General features: G+C 43.5%; 1 long non-coding RNA gene across 1 annotated transcript in view; it reads right to left on the bottom strand.

Annotated features, from left to right (window-relative positions):
* Positions 1-14,403: 14,403 nt before the first annotated feature.
* LOC144756643 (uncharacterized) overlaps positions 14,404-15,318 on the bottom strand; it is a 41,033-nt gene continuing 40,118 nt past the window's right edge. Inside the window, exons 2-3 of the long non-coding RNA XR_013595258.1 lie at positions 14,873-14,937; positions 14,404-14,494 (exon numbers count right to left, since the gene is read on the bottom strand). This is a non-coding gene — a long non-coding RNA (uncharacterized LOC144756643). The remainder of the gene's footprint in view (positions 14,495-14,872; positions 14,938-15,318) is intronic.

The following is a 15,318-nucleotide window of genomic DNA, read 5'->3' on the forward strand; positions in this document are numbered from 1 at the left end:
TTTTTTTTTTACTTTGGTTTATTGGGTATTCAGTAATTTTGTAGTTTATATCGTATAGCCACTGTAATGATTACAATTCCCATCACAGCTGTACAGAAATAATACACTTATGTCATGCATCATTGTGGTCAGCATCTTCTGTTACATATTTCTTGGAGTAGCGATTGCCTCAACAGCACAGTATATCAAATATCTCCGATATTACTTAAACAACAACATAATAGAAAACATTGCACCCTACACCTGAGGCACGCCCAGAAGAATTATACATTTCCCAGTGTGCCACACCTGAGCAGCCCCCGCATTCAACATAATATAACTTATCACCCATGTGCTATGTGTGTCTAGATCCCCATGCTTACTAAGGTGCAATACCTATTCTCCAGTCGGTGCATCGCGTTGTGTGGGACTATACGTCTACCTGGGAGGGGAGGCAGGGAAAGTACTCATGAGCGTACTTTTATCTTTTACATCTTTTACAACTTCTTCCCCTCTTCTCCTTAATAATTTTTACATCTGGTCTTTTAGGCTCACACGTCCACTTTCTCCTTTCTTTTTCTTGCCTCAGCCTGTTTCCTTTCACCACCTCCTCTTCTCTTTCCTTCGTCCCTCTTCTCTTTCCCCTCCTTCCTCTTGCCTTTCCCTCCTCTTTCCATACCTTTCTTTCTGTCCACTCTATTTACTACCCCAGAGTCTCCCCGTCTCTCTGCAATGCAGCAGAATTATAACTTCAGCTGACAGAAAACTCGAGTGTCTGACTCGCTTTTGCCTCTTTCTTTCTAAAATGAAATACATTAAATTTTTTCCATGAACCTCCTAAGTATCTTACGAGCCCGGTGCATTCCAGTGGCAAGGTCTCCCGGGCCCCGCATTTCAATGGCAGAAGGTTGCTTGTCACAAACATGACCTCTAAACTCTGAGGCAAGACGCGTGTTTTAATGTGTCCGACCTGCAAAAATGTTTCCCATTTGCAGAAATGCAAATAGGGGATGCATCAGCAGGCATGTTCCAATCTACTTGCCAGGCAGTTGACTGTCAATGTGGTCTTAAGGGGCACGAGAGACCGAAGAGTTACTTTTGGTCCTTCATGGAGATCAGGTCATTGCAGAGAGTAAACCGCGGAGAGCAAAATCCCGAGTTTCCCAGCCAGAGCTCCTCTCTTAGGGCCATATGTATCACCAAACTATTTTGCATTTCCTAAATAGCGAATTTTAAGGAATCGCTATTTAGGAATTGCAAAATGGTATGTATGAAAAAAATCGCTTTTTATTTGCGATTCCTTAAGCTTCCTTATTTACGAATTCGCATTTTGCGAATTCGCAATTAAGGAATAATTTCCAATGCATTCCTATGGGCCAGGAAGCCCATAGGAATGAATGAAAAATAATTCTCAAATTGGGAATTCGCAATTTGCTAACCGCAATTTGAGAATTATTGCAATGCAGGGGTGTCTCAAAGACACCCTGCTGCACCCCTGAAAAGAACATGGGTGTGCATATGGCGCACATACATGCCCTATGGGCATGTGTGTGCATCACATGCCACCTTTAAAAATGCCAAATTGTGCATTTTTGGAAGAATTCGCAAGTTACCATCAACTACAAGTTGGTGGTAATTTGTGAATTCTTAACCAAAATTCGCAAGCCAAAAATGCTACATACATAGCATTTAAGGAATCGCAAAATTGCGATTCTCTAAATGCTATGGAAAAATAAGGAATCGCACAAGTTTGCAATTCCTTATTTTGGGAATGTTTCATACATCCCAAAACATGCAAAAAGGCCGTTTGCGATTCTGCGAATTTCGGCCTTTGCGAATCACAAAAGTCTTGATACATATGGCCCTTAGCGATTTAATTCACTGCGGCGGGCAGGGGTCAAATTTACAACAACTGCTCGGCTCCTCACACTGAGACAGCTGAGTCACACAGTGACAAAGGAAGCGGCAGCCGGCAGCGCTGCTGGCCCCCGCCATGAGGATTTGCAGTAACGTTTTCCTCACGGAAGTCAATTCCGGCCGCAGGAATGTGACGTCCGGTCGTGGCTGTGCCTCGGTGCCAATAAGGACACCTTGGAGGCTATAAGAGGCACCTAGCCTCCGCTCCATGACTAAGAACAGTCCCTGGCTGACATTGGTGGTGTCATGAGGCAGAGGCACGAACAATAGGTCTGTGGAAGTGGCACCTGCGAGGTTGCCAGCCAGCTTAGGACAATCTGAAACATCTTGGAGTCCATGGAGCGGAACTAGGACTCCTACAATGCAAAAAGGGGTGCCTTACACTGCAATGTTGTTGTCCTGTGCTGCCATACCAGCAGGCCCTTCTAAATACTGTGCTGCCTTACTTGTTGGCACAGAGAAATGCTGCTGGGGACAGGGGATCCACATCTTCAGCCCCTAATGGTATGTTCCTTCTTTGCTTCTGGGACCGACAACACCCCCCTCACGGGAGGCACCACCAACATCAGAGGACAAGGATGTGGACTTCACGTCTTTCCACCGAAAAACTGTCATGGCCAGTTTCTATATTGACCTGTTGTCAAGTACCCCACAAGGCTTACCTGTTGCTTGCGAAGTATTCCCACAGAGAAGACGTGAGCTACCGCTTCCGTACCCACCTTACCCCTGTTGCGGAGCGTACAACAACTGGGATGGAGATGGGACCAGGGAAGGAAGCCAAGGATAAAGGGGGCATGTTCAGAAGACCAGAAGAGAACCACCCTTGGTTTGGGTAAGAACCGCCAACTCAGCTGTAAGAGAAATAGGGAGACTTTGTAATATCTGGCGCAGACAACACCCTATCTAGGTTTACCTCCTATGCACATTTGGTGTAGCGCTTACCTTGTGGAGGGTAGGACCTTGCATGTAGGCAACAACAGAGATCACAGTAGAAGAGGTAGCGCTCTTGCACAATGTTCAGGAACTATGCAATGGCTTCACAAGGATGGCAGTACTAGCTCCAGGGAAACTAGGCAAAGTAAATGTCAGGCGCACCAGCGCGGTGAATAGAATTCACTGTCAAGCGCTATCGTGCCGTCAGGTAAGTTTAGTCTAACTTCCTCAAAAGGAAGCAAGGAAAAAGAAAACAAGTATGCGCTCCTGCGCGGTCTGAACAAACAAAAAATAAGCGCTCCTGCGCAGAGAGTGAACACCCCAACACGAGACACAAGAGTGGGGTGTCTAGTTATGGCAAAGGAAAAAATAGCGCTCCTGCGCGGCGTGTCAGCAAACCAGAATAGCGCTCCAGCGAGGCGTGTCAGAGAACCAAAATAGCGCTCCTGCGCGGCTTGTCAAAGACCCAGAATAGCGCTCCAGAAGACCAGGATAGCGCTCCAGTGCGAAACTCGGGTGAATCCTGAAAAGAGGCCCAGAGGGAAGCAGGCAGGAACATCAAGCGTCAGTGTTAATCTGAAGCGCCGAACCGGGGAAACCGCTGTGGTTTATGCGATTTCTCCCGGAAGCGCTGTGGACAAAGTGGCAGTTTCTGGTCGTAAGCTAGACTGCAACACGCCAGTCAACCGTAAGAGAAGCGCTGATTTCCGCATGCGCGCAAGAGGTAAACGCGCTGTGGACATTCGGGAGGTCGGACCATGGGAACCATGACACCTGTGCTAATGGCCATGCAAGGTACTGGTACTGTCCTCTATTTGATTTCCCACCTGTTTATTTCACCAATTTGTGGACTTTCGATGAGTCCGATCTTATCTAATGGCAAGTTGGTCCTCCTCACTGGAACACTCTTCTACTCTACATGTCCCATGACATGTATCTCCCACGGGATCTGTCTGGACATCCAATGGCTTACAAACTATGTTGGGATTGTTTCCACAAGGACTGCCATGTGCTCCTTACTCCTAGGTTCACATGTCAATAAAATCACTTACTGGAACCAGCATGTTGTGTGTCTGCTCATTATTGGACTATGTTGGCCATGGTGGCTGTGCTGACCATAAAGACACTACCTACTATCTAAAGGTAATTTTGTTTCATAGACCATGGGGGAAATCTGCACAGGCCCGCTAAATAGTTCATGTGCATCTAAGCTAGCAAGTAGTTACCAAAAGTCACATGCATGAAGTGCTACAATTAGCAACAAGTCAATGGTAATACTGAATGACATTTCTGCTCTGGTGGGACATACTTCCATACATACTAGCCAACAGAAAAAAACACAGTGATGAGACAACAAAATGGTGCTAGGGAGAGAGTGTAAGTGTCTGCCATCAGAGTGGCACCCAACACATCCTAGATTACTCACAATGGTTTGGCTTAATCATCCATACAAAACATGTAGCATCACGTACACACACAGTGCAACAATAGGTACATTCCTGTTTTGGGCGGAGTGTCCATTCACAGCAAGAGTGCCACTTATAGTGCACAATCACGTTTGAAGGTCCCTTAAGTGACTCTATAGCAAACTTAACATGATCTACTCCTTAGGAGCTTCATCTAGTAACACATGTATACAAAAACTGGAAGGAATTCCTACAGCATAACCAGTGTGACAACTCCCAGGCAGATATTAAGTGAGCAGTTGTGAAAGTGCAAAAGAATATTTATTTAACACACCATAAAAATCTAAACATCTAAAAATCAATAACCTACACTGACTATTCCAATCTATATTATGCCTAAATTAATCTATGCTAAATTACCTAGACTATCTTAACTTAAAACTAACCTAACCTACCTAACCTTAACTTATCCTACTCTACACATATACCAAAACAGATAGGTTAAACATCAACCCCTTCCCTCCTTAATACACATGGGTGCATGATACCAACATACCCTACACCTATACACACCTACCTAAACATTGAAACTTAAACGAATATATATTTTTGTATTATTTGAAAATTGTGAATTGGTTTTTAAACACATACTAAACATTAACCCTCACCTACTTAACTAGCTACCCACCCATATCCTTACATAAACAACAGATAAATATTTAAAGCTATAAAAACAATAAAACAAACCTATCCTATCATTATGCTAAAACCTATCCTAACCTATGCTACAACTCTTTACACTGAAAACAACCAATACGAACTGGGGAAGGCCAGACATTCGGAGGGAGGGCCTAAAGTTGCTACTCAATCCTGTCTACAGAATTGTTGCAAGGTGTGAACCCTTTTCATGAGTGTCACCACCTGCAGTTCTAGGCCTGCCAGCTTCAACTTTGTCTCTGCATTGTCTTTCAGACACTGCCTCTCGAACTCGGTCGGCTGAGCTAGTGTAGAGGTGACTGCCTGTGGTACCACTGCTGGTGGTCCTGTGGAGGGTCCCGGAACTGACCCTAGATTACCACCAAGGTAAAGCTCCACATACGGCCTGGTGCTTGCCCTGTCCAGAGCTTTCTGTCCCAGAGGTGCTGACTTTCATGTCCCTGCTGCCTTAGATTTCTCATACTGGATCCCCATGTGCCTATATGCCTTGGCTACGTGCCTTATGTGGCGGTACCTCTACAAGCAAATCCAATTAGATTTTTCCTGATCAGGGGTCATGTTGTCAGCTCGAGAGGAAGGACATATGTATCAGACCCAGCAGAATGTGCCCAAGTTGTCATCAATTACATGCATAAATTACTGTTAGCAGCACAAATGCCATGTCCAGCAAATAAAATGCATCTATGGAACAAACCATGACCAAATATGTACTTCCACTAAAATTAGAATACTAAAGTACTCAGGTCTTGGCCTTGTAGGTGCAGGAAATGGCACTGTCTGGCCTCATATACATATATAGCCCCATGATGCATATGAAGACAGAGTATGAACAATGATGTTGTGTACAAATGGAATGGTACACATGGTTCAGCTAGGTACTACCTGGTGATTGTCATTCAACAAGCAATAGGGTAAAATCTATGGCCAATCACCTATGTGAAATGAGCAATGTTCAGCAAGTACACGTATTGTGCCTCAGCAATGCTTCACTGTTATGGCAAATACTAAAGGCCACACATATTGTAGCATAGATTCACTTTGTGCCAAGATTTTGAAAGATAGACCAAGTGTGGCTAGCAACCTCAAGTTCAACAGACCTGTTGGACACTTCTCCAAGATTGACACATGGACATACCCGAAACACTTTAACATAGATCATGTAATGAAATTCAACCAATAGCATGTGGTCCTTTACATACCCAAGAGTCTGTCCAGGCATTTCTGTACGGATTTTTATCTAGATGCACATCAACTCATACTCAATACATATAATGAGTGTATGCATGCATGCTGTATATCTCATATATTTGAGAATATTGTGCTGTATCTTGCAGGTAATTGGCCAAAAAGGTTCAATGGTGGCAATTCCTGAGGGAAACAATAAGAGTAACGGCAGCAGTAGGTGGACTGTGAAGTAGCCGGTATCCTGACAACACAGTGCATACATGTCTGTGGTACTTAACACATTGGCCTTATTCCTCACGAAACATTACAACGGTAAGGACGTGTCTATTATAGGGCATTGGGTATATCAGGGCATGATGCCACACAAAAATAAAGGGGAAAGAGGTACCTCTTCTACATCAGCCTCCTAACCGAACAGCCAAATAAACACAAAAGAATATCGAGGAAAGAGAGGTTTACTGCTTCATCATTGGACTTGCTAACAACATCCCTGCACAGACCAACGCCTGGGATGGAGCAAAAGGGTGGGGAAGACAATACAAACAAAAAGTTTCAGGGATCATTAATGTGCAGAAACTAAGTTTAAAACTGGGTCAGTATATCACCTGTATCTTTTGTTCATGGATTTCCTGGTCAGGATTTAAAAATATACTATATAGTACGGTGATGTTAGGGAGCGTTATTACCCCTACATCCTTCCTATCTGCAAAATTATTAACATGTTGCAGCCTTTATTAATTGACCAATAGGTTCTTTCGGGCCTTCGTCAGGACTATAGATCTCAAATAACCCCGGTTATCCGGCCTTTCTTAGTTGGTAAACTGAGGTCTGACCAAATCCTGTATGTTATCGTCTAGTCACACTGCAGTTAATCCTGCAATGAAACATACTAGAAGCAGGGCTCGAGTCGGGGTACAACGCGGGTGGGCGGCGTCCCCCCACTTATTTTACCGGGTTTTTACCGGGTGGATGCCGCCCCCTCTACCCAAAAGCTAGACTTAACTCTGTGCCTCTCTGGAACGAGATCGGAGCTCATTCAGAGCGTCTGTCTACCTGTATTCACTGCGGGGGGACTAAACACAGGCACCGGCAGCCCCCGCGAGGTAGGGTGCAGATCACCTTTCATCTAAAGGCATATGAATACCCATGAGATTCCTGACGTGACGTCACTTCCGGTGACAGCGTCCCCCCACTTCTTTTTTTAGGACGTGTGCCCTGACTAGAAGTAAACACAAAACAACTTTCACAGAGGTCAGTGACACTTAACAGCTCATTTAAGACAAACAGTGCTCGTAGCACAAACATATATAGTGCACCCATACCATCCGAACTCCGATTGTTGTGGTACACCATTCTATGTTGGTAACTCATGCAATCGCCCCTCTCTTAATGGTAAAGGAGACAAGCCACACCTTCAATTACAATATTCTGGGACATACAAATGTATGTCTAACTCAGTTCCATGGAAACTTCACCTAAAAATGCCACCAGGAGTGGCTAAATGCCTTTACATGGAACGGAACAGTTGTAAAGTAAAGGAATAAATCAAAAACAATTTGCTTACAGAGTTTCATGTGCTGAATCTCTAGAATTGGTGTGCGAGCGGAAGCTTCTCCCTATTGTCACACACTTTGGTACACAAAGATTACAAATCTCTGCTAGGCCTGACTCCGAAAGTCAGAGCTGCAATTTCTAATTGCACCATGTCCCTGTATAAGGAATCATCAGACACGGGACCCGTTCTCCGACATCAAGCGAGCGTCTGATCTGCCTGTCTGCGATACCCCCAATCGCCTTACTTCGTCAAGGAAGGGACGCTGCGTACATGAGCCTCTCAATACAAGCGTAGGTGCCGGCTCTGGCCTACGGCTCGCCTTCTATGCGTGCACTTTCAATCACATGACCCAAGTCATGGTCACGTGATATCTGTTTGGAGCCTGTATCTCTGACTCCATCCACCCCGAGGACGCCAAGTCCCTGCAATGTCGGGTATGAAAGTCCTCAAATCAGAGATCAAAAATACTCCAACCAGAACTGCATGTGAGAGATATATTAATCCCCCCTCCTCAATCTGTATACAAATACGGTTGCTGATATGAAAAATAGAAAATGAATGAACTTGCCCCCTGTCCTAAAACATATTTATTATTTATCAGACTGAATGACCGGCTTAATTGTACATATGTGTGCATTAAGGGTAATACCACCCCACCTCATAAGTTTTATACCTCTTAGGTGGCTTTTCCACATTTGCGTTGCTCTGTTGGAGATCCCGTACTACTGTCAGTCAAATTAACTTTATTCGATTTGTTAAAATCATACAAAGTACGTAAAAACAGTATTATTTACAATTTAAAAAGGAATTAAACAATATCATTTATGAGCAAGTTAATTTAGACGAAAATCAGTATGTTAAAATATTTTAAAAAAACACATTATGTACATCAGGTTTCCAAATTCATGCCCCTTCTGGCTCTGGTTGCTGCCACAAGAAAATTGGCCATGGCGAAAGTGATACAGATGTTACCCAGTGATTTTAAATATAACATGGCTGGTCTCACCTGGGAGAAGCCCGCTTCTCTTAAGACTGGTAGCAGGTATTTTTTCCTTTGGTCGGAAAAGAAATCGCAAAACATAACAAAATGTAAACTGTCCTGGACAGAAAAATTGTCACAAGTGCAAGGGGGAGCTAACTCAGGTTTCATCCAGGTATTAAAATGGCCCAAATAAAAATGAATAGTGTTAAATCTGAATTTTGTTAACAAAAATCTATGAAACGGATTAGTGACAAAACATAAATAGGGTTCAATTGCAAGTGACTGGAGTGACAAATAATGCATTCGAACAGATGGTTTTGACAATTCGACTTCTTCTCGCAACATGTATGCCCTAGACATAAACTGTTTTTTTATAAGACTCACATCCTGCTTTGTGATACACAAAGGGGAGGTGAATAAATCTAGACGACCTAGTTCATTAAAAGATTTGTGCAAATACGCCATCCATGGTATCTTGTGACTATGCTCTAAACTCATCACATCCCTCATGATCGTGTGATTTAACAGTAGTTCAGGATTTAACCAGGTCTTGAGCCAGTATATTAATGGGGCCAGTCTCAGTTTGTCCTGGATGTGATCCAAACCAAGTTCTGTGTGGATGGAGAAAACCGGGGAGGATTGGGGGAGGGACAGAACTGAGCGTAAAAAACTATTTTCGGCCACCTGGATTTCTTCTAGTCGTGCGTAACCCCATAAGGAGGCACCATACAAGGCCACGGGAAGGGATTTGCTGTTATAAACCTTGATGATGGCCTTCATGGGTCTATGTCCCAGCCTTTTAGCGAAACTTAAGATGGCCCTAGATGTTCTTGTAACCGCTAAGCTTTTTGCACGTATCTGTGGGCCCCAGGTACCCCTGCAATCAAAGAGCACTCCCAGGTATGGAAACACGGGAACTCCCGACACAATCTCCCCTTTGCAAAAGAAGGTTTTGGTTCCTCTCTTGCCACTTTTCCCTTGTGTCCCTACAACCATGGTGTGCGATTTGGAGGCATTAACCTTCAGGTCCAACCGGTCCATAAAAGTCCCAAAAGCATCCAACAATTTTTGGAGACATACCCCTGTGCGTGCTATGAGTACAGCATCGTCCGCGTATAGGAGAGCAGGGATCTTAGCTTCTCCTACACGCGGTACGTCACATGCTGCCTCGAGTAAATGCTTGCCTAGGTCATTTATATAGATAGTAAACAACAGGGGGGCCAATATGCATCCCTGCCTAACGCCCCGTAGAGATCTAAAACTTGACGTGCATCTTCCCTCTTTGGTTACTCTTACAGCAGCGAATAAATCCTGGTGCATAGAAGCTATAAAAGCCACCAAATCGGCGTCAATTCCCATATTAGTTAGGATTTCCCAAAGTTTCGATCTGTTGACCAAGTCGAAGGCCGAGGAGAGGTCCATAAATGCTAAATACAAGGTCCCCTCCTTGGCCACCGTATACTTGGAAATCAGAAGGTGCAGGTTTGAGCACTGTTCTAGCGTGCCCCTTTTTTCCCTAAAGCCATACTGTATATCGGCTAGGCCACCACGATCCTCCAGGCTATCTCTTAATCTCACTAAAAGGACTCTGCCCAGGATCTTAATAGCAGAATCCAGGAGAGAAATGGGCCGGTAACACCCTGGGTCATCCCTTCTACCCTTTTTAAATATTGGCACGATGGTGGACGTAGCCCATGTATTTGGGGGGGGCGAGGTGTTTGCGGCTGTGAACACATTAGCCAGGATACCAGCCCAGAATTTGGGGGAATGTAAATAAAAATCAGCTGGTACCCCATCTGGGCCGGGGGCTTTATTCTTTGTTGTGGCACAGATTGCTTTTTCCACTTCCCCACTGTTAAATTGTATAGGTGTGGCCACAAAGCCTGCACGGTTTTGTGGCAGCGAACAGGCACCAGACTCACCATAGACAGAGCTGAAGTGGGCCAGCCACTTCTCATCGGGTATTACACAATCGGTATCTAGATTTGGAGATTCTGAAAAATAAGGGTGATTTACTACAGCCCAGAATTGCCTGCTGTCTCTCAAGATGTTAATGTCGTTTAGTTGGTCCCATGCCTCCTGCTTGATGCTATCCCTTCTAGACTTTGTGGCGGCCCTGTACTCTTTTCTCAATACTGAGACAAAAACCGAACTACTGTTAAAACAGGTTTTAGTTTCCAATCTCCTATTCTACTGTAGTTAGACTCCTTGAGTCACTGCCACTATGTATATGTTTCTGTATAGCTAGATTAAATAATTAACTTGGTGAGAAGTCTAAGCCCAAATGCACAATGCAAGATGCTTAGAGTCTACTGAGTAAGTGCCACGGTATGCCATCATTAAGGCCCTTCTCATGGCTGCGGACCTGATAGATCTACTTTTGTGTCCTTAGCAATATGAATTTTTTTATATCCCTCAATGTGTTTGGGATATTATGTTTATCCAGTGCCATCCAGTAAATGTCATCTACTTTGTGCTTCTTTCCCAGAAAATGTGTTGAAAATGTTGTCATGGTTCTCTGGCACCTTATATTACTCCTATGTTCCATGATCCCGACCTTTATCTTCTGGGTCATCATCCCTATATAAAGGAGATTACACAGACATTGAATCAGGTGGATAACATTCTCTGAGTTACAATTGGTGTGTTTCATCTGGAGCCACATATATTTAAGTGCCACATCAATACATTTTGTGTCGCTTGTCAATTTACACACATCACACAAGCCACATCTAGTGTGTCCTGATGCAGGAGGGAGGTCCCATAGTCTCTGTTGCCGCTCAGGGACCTGTTGTGGTGGTCTTGTGTGCACCAGTAAATCCCTCATGCTGGCACTTTTCTTGAAAGAAAATAAGCCTTTCTTTAGGTTAAGACCATTAGAATTCAGAATACACTTAATTTTTTGTTATAATCCATTTCACCCCATTTGATCCTATGTTAAAGGTGATGACACAGACAAGGCTGGTAACCTCCGGCTTTCCCTTGGTTTCCAAAAGAGCAACCCTGGTGCAATTTAATGCTGTATTCTGTGCCCTATGTATCACTCTTTCTGGGTAATCCCATCCTGTAACCTTCCACAGAGTCTTTTAAATTCCTTCTTATAATTCCGTACTTCAGAGCAATTTCTCAAAGGAACTGCCCTACCGGCAGGTTCTCCCTATAAGATCTAGGTGGAATCTCTTAACCGCATGCGTGCGGGCGGAATTCCGCCCGTACGCTGAGAATTACTAATTCGCATGTTACGTGATGAGCTGGGCTCGTCATGAGCGTGCGAGGAGGCTACGCCATGACGAGCCCAGCTCGTCATCAGCGTCGAAGGGGTTAAAGGACAATACACCATTTGTGTCTGTTGGTTTGTGGTACACCTGTGTCCTTAATCTTCCTTCCCTATCGACAATCTCAAAATCCAAGAATGGTATGGAAGTCTGTGTGATGGTTGAAGTGAAATGTAACAAGGGGTTTTGATTGTTAAGCTATGCCAGAAATTCATGAATAGATGTCTCATTCCCCCTCCAAATCAAAAGGGCATCATCGATAAATATGCAACAAAGTTTAATCCGGTCACTCCAAGGTCCCCCTGGGGTGAAAATATGTTCCTTTCTAAAAGCAGCCACGTATGGTCCTGCCAGGCTTGGAGCAAAGGCACTCCCTATGGATGTCCCGTGGGTTTGGAGGTAGATCATATCGTAAAACTCCAAAAAGTTTCTTATCAGTGCTATTTCTGTTAGATTGAGAATTTAGGACCAGGAGTACTATATGACCATTCTTGCTCCACCACCTTAGGAGTCTCCCTCTGCGGTATGTTTGTGTTAAGGAACTCAATGTCTAGTTCCACCAGCAATTCTCTTGTTGGGATCAAATTCCATCTCTTTAAATTGAGAACATACCTCCTATCTTTGAGGTATGCCTCCATATTCTGTTCAAAGGCTTGAAAAAGAAATCACAAAACTGTGATAGCGGCTCTAATATAGAGCTGATGACTGAGACTATAGGTTCTCCCAATGAAGGTCTGGTGGGTTTTTGCACCTTTGACAGTGTATAAAAATATGGATTTGCTGTTTTTTCTCTACCTAGGAAGTTGCCCTCTTTCTGGAAGATCCACCCATTACTCACTCATTTGTTAACCACGGTGACTACCCCTGTTCTTATTTACGGGGTGGGATCCAGCTAGAGAATGGTGTAGGTCTACCTATCTGGTCTGGAGGACTATGGCTTCTCCCTAATCGGCTGGTTTAATGACAAGATTGGTATTCTGTCTAAGTTCATCTTTTGCCTCCCTTTCCAACCTTGAGAAGGTTTCTGAAGAGTTTATCTTTGATAGTAGTGATAGTTGTGTAACTAAGTAAGATTTGGGATGATAGGCCATATCTATTTTCTGTGTATGGTCTTCCTTCTTGTCATCACAAAATATTTTCAATTTTATGTTTCTAAAAATTTCCACAGTTCCTGTCTAAGCTGAAAATTATTCAACAGATTGGTTGGGACAAAGTCTACACCCCTGTTGAGGACTCTCTCTTGCTGTTTGGTAAGGTTATAATTTGTCAAGTTCATCACTAAGGTTACTCCCTGGGATAAAATCCTGCAACATGCTCTGGATCACCCATAGATTCAGGTCTTCCCACTGGACTCGTTATGCCCTTCTTTTTATTTGTTTGGGAAGAGGGAAAGGAGACCAAAGAGGGGTACAACGAGTCCAGTGGGAAGACCTGAATTTACAGGTGACTGGGGGAATTGCCTTGGTGAGGGGAACCCAGGGTGGCACAATTTGTGCTTCTACCCTTGGGGTCCCTCTTCAGTGCCAATGCCCTAGGTACCAGGATTATCATTCACTAAGGACTTACAAGGAGCACTGAAGTGGTGGCAATTGAAAAACAAAAGGTACAGTTTAGGGGAAGAGCTCTGGCACAGGGGACCTGGGTGGCAGGCACCCTGTGCACTTCCAGTCGAAGTTACATCATTTTCAAGGCACAAAAGTGGCAGCTGACCATGTCCAAACAAGGCCCTTTATACCTTTCATTTATTCTCCTAACTGTGGGAGACCCATGTTGAGACTGGTGTCCTTAGTGCACCATGGTGCCTTGTCCAGATTGGATATTATTCTATGTTGATGACTTTAGGTGGCTTGACATGTTTGAGTTGGGGTGTTGCTTGACACATGTGGCATGGTGCATGTATGGGGCACACCCCTCATACTTATTGGCCGATCTGCTCCAACAGGCACAGAGATGGGTATTATGTCATCCATTTCTGACTGTTAGTGGGTTTGTTAGGTACTTGAGTATTGCTTACCTGCATGTAGGCCATTCCCAAATTGGCCATTCTGGTAGTGTATGTTGAAAAGGATCAATGATGGCCACTGGCACTCCTGTTTTGCTGAGTAGTTCTCTGCTTGGATATAGCTTAGACGTATGTTGTCTGCTTGGGCGTGCTGTACGGTTCACTCGGGCTGCCTATCCCTCGTTTGAAAATGATTGCTATGTGTGGTTAATGATGAAGTATCATAACCTAACCGTGCGCACAGCAATATGAACTCTTTTCCTTCTATTCTTGTGTTAAAGAACTCAATCTATCCAAACTTAAGTTTTGATTTTACATGAACTTCATGTTTATTCATATATTTTCATTTTCTTTGTTTAGTTAAACGTTCTTGTAAATTGATAATCTTTTTCATTCTAACATTCCTAAACACATTTTTCTAATGCATGGTATTATTCGTCATACAGACATTACGGGAAAAAAAATTCCAAAAAATTATGTAGACGATTGTTGAGCTGGATGGCCCGATGCATTTCGGGACCGTTGTCCCTTCTTCAGGGGCCTCTGTAGAAAAAACATTGAACATGAATATATATCAACAATATATCACTTAAATGTAGTGCCTACATTTTCCTTCATGATTGCCACTTTAAATTTTGAATACACCACCATAGTTCCATGTATATATGCACTGTGCTCACATTACATTCTCGTTTATCTGAAGACTGATCATTCTAAGTGCATAACAACTCACTGCTCATTAACTGAATAGAACAGGTTTAAAACAAACAGATAGATGCTTTACTAGAATCTCAATAATAGTAAGTTAGTAGATGAAATTCTAAGACAATGATCATGATAAGACTACACTACAAAGTTGAACGTGTTCCTGTTGCAAGTTTTTAAATTACTGAAAGACATTTTAGAAAGGTGGACACTCACATGAAATGTTGTTATTAAATACTTTAGCTCATAGATGACGAATTCACTGCTAACCCGGTTGATGTCTATAGATAAGAGAACAATGGTGATTAGGACCTGATTTATGTTTAAAGCTCTATAACTTGTGGAAACAATTCTGCGTCAACGACAACAATAAGGGGTCTTAAAGTACCTTCAGGCATGAGAGTTTGAACATGGTCTGAAAAATGAAAATGAAAACGCGAGGTTACCGACTGAACGGTACGATATAGGGCTAGACTACATAAATCCAGCGCTAAACTGTAACCCGATAAATGGCTTACCTGCAATAATTCTTAAGCGGCGGTCTACATGGCACGTTGAACTGTTAGTGCGCTGCCCCGAGTTTTTCCGGAACTTAAACAAAAGTGCACCGGAAGTGAAAAAGCCTGTTAGGAGGCTTCGCCTAAAGTTAAAAAAAATTGTGT

This window comes from Lissotriton helveticus, chromosome 1_1 (assembly GCF_964261635.1).
Source record: "Lissotriton helveticus chromosome 1_1, aLisHel1.1, whole genome shotgun sequence".
Lineage (NCBI taxonomy): Eukaryota > Metazoa > Chordata > Amphibia > Caudata > Salamandridae > Lissotriton > Lissotriton helveticus.